This window comes from Microtus pennsylvanicus, chromosome 20 (genome assembly GCF_037038515.1).
Source record: "Microtus pennsylvanicus isolate mMicPen1 chromosome 20, mMicPen1.hap1, whole genome shotgun sequence".
NCBI lineage: Eukaryota > Metazoa > Chordata > Mammalia > Rodentia > Cricetidae > Microtus > Microtus pennsylvanicus.
In genome coordinates this window covers 4,556,138-4,561,484 of record NC_134598.1, presented here as the reverse complement: position 1 = coordinate 4,561,484, position 5,347 = coordinate 4,556,138, and positions in this window count along the sequence as shown.

Below are 5,347 nucleotides of genomic sequence, written 5' to 3'. Positions count from 1 at the left end.
CAAAGTATTCAATGTTTTATAAAAAGTCAATCAACAGCTGGGGGGGGTGGCTCACACCTTTAATCCCAGCACTTGAAAGACAGAGGCAGGTGGATCTCCGTGATTTCAAGGCCAGCCTTGTCTACAGAGTGAGTTCCAGGACAGCCAGGGCTACGTAAAGAAAACCTATCTCCAAAATCAAATAACAAACAAGTCAATCTGCACACAAATTATACTTTAAATGTAACAAACTTCCATTGCAACTCTAGAGGGTTTTACATGAAATGCCACACATTCTAAACTTACATCAAAAACTAAATGAAATGAAAATAGCCAAGATTTAAAGGTTATTCATCTTCATTATTAAATAGGGAGATAAAAAATAAAATATCATTTTAACCACCACTTTGACAAAATTAAAAAGCCTGACCACAAAACCTTGACCATGTGGTAATTAAAATAGTATATGCAATCTTTCTATTTTCTCTTCTAGACCAAAAAAGAAGGCAAATAGGAGCAAAAACACCATGTTCGTTCGGAGTGCAACCAGTGCCACTGAGGAACCAGTGGGTGTCTAGCTTTTCCTGCTGATGGACTGATGAAAAAGGCCACCAACTGTCCAACTGAAGTTAGGAGAAAACAGTAAGCAGCTGAACAAAGTGACCAAAATAAATAAAAACTGATGCACAATCTAACAGTTGCCAGAGTTAGACAGATAAACCCAAATATGGTTGGATGGAAAGATACAAACATATAATAAAGTGCCTAAAATGAATTTAAATCTTGAAAACCTAATCTAAGAAGCCAGAGGAACCCAGGTATAGTGGCACACGGCTGCAATCTAGAACTTGGGAAGTGGAGACAGGAGGTTGTCCTCCACCATTCAGCAAACCTGAGCTATATGAAAATAGAGGTGGGGAGGTGGCAATTTGGGCAAGAAACTGCCCTTGTCCGGACTGCTTGGTGATATACTGTATGAACTGAACATGCAGGATCCACTGAAAAGTGCCTGCTGATCTTTCCAAAACATAGGATGATCCTTCAATGTTCCTGCTTCACATAAGAAACTATCAGACATCCTGCAGGACACAGAAGAAAGCAATTGACAAACTTTGCCAGTGCAAGGCAGAACAGATCTTCAAATTTCCTGTTTCACTGAAAAGTCTGCCAGAAGTTATGGGCCTGTAGGCTGAAGATGTTTACCCCAGTGGTACAAAAGAACTTTGGGTGACTGTCCAGGTCGTGAGCTGTCTCTGTCAATTCTAGAACTTTGGGAGTTGCTTACAATGCACTTCCTGTTTACTTACATAGTACTACATCCTTCTGTAGTCTTTAGAGTTGAAGAGTAAATAATTATAATTATAGTTTTCCTTAGTTGTGATAAAAGATAAATTAGATATAAAACTTTAGACTCCCAAAGATAGGATAGATGATAGAGTATTTTCCTTAATTTGCGAAATGTAAATGAACTAAATACTGTAACTATAATTCTTGCTTGACATAGTAATTTTACTATGTTAAAGTTAAAACCTTCCTTTTTAATTAGACAAAAAAGGGGAGATATGTGGGATGTCTTTCTTTTATGTGTTGCTTTTACTGACTGATGAATAAAGCTATTTTGGCAAATGGCTTAGCAGAGTAAAGACAGGTGGGAAATGTGAAGAAAGATAAGAGAGAGAGTAGGCAAAGTCAAAGAGACGCCATGTAGCCACTGAAGGAGATAGATACCAGAACCTTCCTGGTAAGCCACAGACTCATGGTGATACATAGATTAATAGAAATGGGTTAATTTAAGATGTAGGAATACATCTGAGCAATTGGCCAAACAGTATTGTAATTAATATAGTTTCTGTGTGATTATTCAGGTCTGGGCAGCCAAGAAATGAAAGCACAGTCTTGGTTTGCACCATCGCCAAAAAATATTATAAACATGAATAAATAAATACAACATCAGTAAGGAATTATCACCACGGGAAGTTCTAGGTTCAATTAGTAGTACTGAAAAGCACCATCAAATTTTCAGGAAGCTAGACAACATGGCCCATGTTGTCTCACGTGATCTGGGAACATTTTTTAAATCTGGGGTGTTATCCAGACCACTGAGAGGAACCTTGACATAAAACAGACAGTAGAGTATACTGGAAATTAAAAAGAAACCTCAGGCTAGTGAGTAGGTATTAATTTTTTCTTAGTTTTAACACTTTTAGTTTTTGCTTGTACACATATGCGTGCATCCAAGCGGAGGTCAGAGGACCCCTCCTTCTGAGGGATCTGGTTTGGACTATTGTTCTTACTAGCTGATCCGTCTCACAGCCTGTGAAAGTGCACTATTAATCAGAAGTGTCTAATGTCATTATTGGTTCAGGAAAGCATTCCATTTTGTCCATGGTTTTCCAAAGCCAAGAAGTTACTATAGAGCTTCTTCACTTACATTTATCAGCATTATATGGAGGCCCAAAAATGTGAGCCTATTTCCACTTCGAAGGTCAGAGAGTTTCAGTTTGTTCAAGGTTGTTGCCATTCCACCCCTCCAAGTCAGAGAGTTGTAATTTACTCCCAGTTCCTTCAAGATTATTGTCCATTTCTACCTCAAACAAAGGTTTCGCCTAGATTTAGATCAGAGAGTTCTGCTCTCTCAAGCTTATCATCAACAGCTGTAGCTAATATCCAGACCTTTTATTTCAGGAATAGAGAAGTACATATGTTTCTACCCTAAACAATAGTCTAAGGGTCTAAGTTCCTACTCCCTTAGGGAGATAACGGTGGATTCCACCCAGAGAGTGGTTTGCCAACAGGACGTTTGGTCTAGGGTGTAAGTGTGACTTGTTTTGTTCTAGCAACAGATTATTTAACTAAGAATGTAGCCCATGACCTTCAATTGGTCTGTTCATTTCCTTGTGTAATATTAATGCAGTTTTTTTTATCATACTCCTACCTTTTGGGGTTGGGGTATATTAAGCAAATGAAAATCAAACACAGGCGATTTCAGCATTCACTGGAACTCCCTCCCGGTACTGTCTTACGTTTTCTGTTTGTTATTTTCACTCGCATCTTTGCCTTCTTTGGTATTTTTGTAATCTCCATGTCCCTACCCTGGTAAGTGGTATTTTTGTTTAAGCTGGTCTCCGGCAACTATAATGTTCTGTCTATAATGACAGAAGAGAAAACTACCTCTTATACCTCTCACTGTGTATGAGTCTAAGGAACTTAACATATAAATTTTATACACCTGTTGATTACGAAAAGGGAATCAGCTCAAACTCTCTCACTCTACACTCAGTACACACTGGTTGTGGCTTGTCAGAAGGTGTGGGGTCTGTCCCCGCTGTCACACAAGTCATTTTGCAGTGAACACAAGCTAGGTGTCCTCCAAGTTCTGATATGTTCACACTGGAACTCACAGGTTGAAGGTTCAATCCCTAAGACAGTCCCTACCCCAGACCCAGCCATAAGCCCCGCTCCAAAGGGGTTTCCATGTTCCCACCCACAAGTTCAGTTAGTTTGCTAGATGGCCTCTCAGTACTTGGGATAACACAATGCTTACCTTGACCGCTTTGTTTTTGAAGGATTCCAAGGGAGACATCCAGTTGAAGACGCAGGTAGGGTGAGGGCTTTTAAGGAAAGTTGAGAACAAGACCCTCCATCCCTATGGAGGAGAGGCGCACCATCCTCCAAGCACACGGGTGATTTTTGCTTACCTTCTTGGAAGCTATGATTGAAGGATGGACGATCACCACAACAACGATCTGATCTAATGCTGATGGACCGAGTGGAGAACCCAGCAAGGCCTGTCTAGATTTTTTTCTTTCCTGCACGCTCACAATACTCCATCCTCCTGCGTGTGGGGCTGAAGTCCCTCTGAAGTGGAAGTTGTGTGAGGTACTGTCTGACAAGGCAGGTCAGAGACTTTCTCACTGACCAGCTCCAGCTCATCCAAGTGGGATAGGATCAGTGCTCCTCCAATCTGAAGAGAACTCCCGGTTTCTGTGGTACCTAAGAAGGTTTTAAAAAGCGCAGAAAGCCAGGGTGCTTTTGCCTTCTGAAACCTAAGAATAATACGGGTTAGGAAACAACGGGCTGAAAGATAGAAAGATCGAGGTACACACAGGTATGCGTGGATATATCCTAATTTCCCAACTACCGTTAGTGACATAGAGGTTCTTGTTTTTATTTTATGTATATTAGTGCTCTAACTGCCTGCACACCAGAAGAGGGCCCCCAATAGGCTCTTACAGGCAAGTCCTTCCAGGAATGTGTTACCAAAGAGCTTGAAACAGAGACTTGGCCGAGCTGTGAGGGAAGTCTCTTGTGTTAACACACCTCTCGAGAGTGACTAGCGCTCTGAGGAACCAAGAGGTGTGTTTTCAGCCAGAGCACGAGAGTGGGTTCTCTTGGATTTTTAAGAATATGTGTATAACTTATAGTCACAGAGCAGCAGGAAGGTGAGCTCTGTGTGTGGACAAGGATGGCGTCCTGGGAGGGAGAACATGGGGCCTGTCCTCTGAGGGTCTGAGCTGAGCTGCAAGAGGACCAGAGAGGAGGCGGGGCCTGAGTGAGCTGAGGGAGAGGAGGCGGGGCCTGAGTGAGCTGAGGGAGAGGAGGCGGGGCCTGAGTGAGCTGAGGGAGAGGAGGCGGGGCCTGAGTGAGGTGAGAGAGAGGAGGCGGGGCCTGAGTGAGCTGAGAGAGAGGAGGCGGGGCCTGAGCTGAAGGAGAGGAGGCGGGGCCTGAGTGAGCTGAGGGAGAGGAGGCGGGGCCTGAGTGTGCTGAAGAAGAGGAGGCGGGGCCTGAGTGAGCTGAGGGAGAGGAGGAAGGGCCTGAGCTGAGGGAGAGGAGGCGGGGCCTGAGTGTGCTGAAGAAGAGGAGGCGGGGCCTGAGTGAGCTGAGGGAGAGGAGGAGGGGCCTGAGCTGAAGGAGAGGAGGCGGGGCCTGAGTGAGCTGTGGGAGAGGAGGCGGGGCCTGAGTGAGCTGAGGGAGAGGAGGCGGGGCCTGAGTGAGCTGAGGGAGAGGAGGCGGGGCTTGAGTGAGCTGAGGGAGAGGAGGCGGGACCTGAGTGAAGCTGTGGTTTGGAGGCGTGGACTGAGTGAGGCTGTGGGAGAAGAGGCGGGGCCTGCAGAGGCTGCCCCAGGAGGAGGCGGGGCCTGAAGAGGTTGCCCCAGGAGGAGGCGGGGCCTAAAGAGGCTGCCCCAGGAGGAGGCGGGGCCTGAAGAGGTTGCCCCAGGAGGAGGCGGGGCCTGAAGAGGCTGCCCAAGGAGGAGGCGGGGCCTGAAGAGGCTGCCCCAGGAGGAGGCGGGGCCAGCGGGCGGCCTCTTTTAAGGAAGGGCGGAGCTGAGAGAGCCGAGGGCGGGGACTGAGCGTGACGCCTGGACCT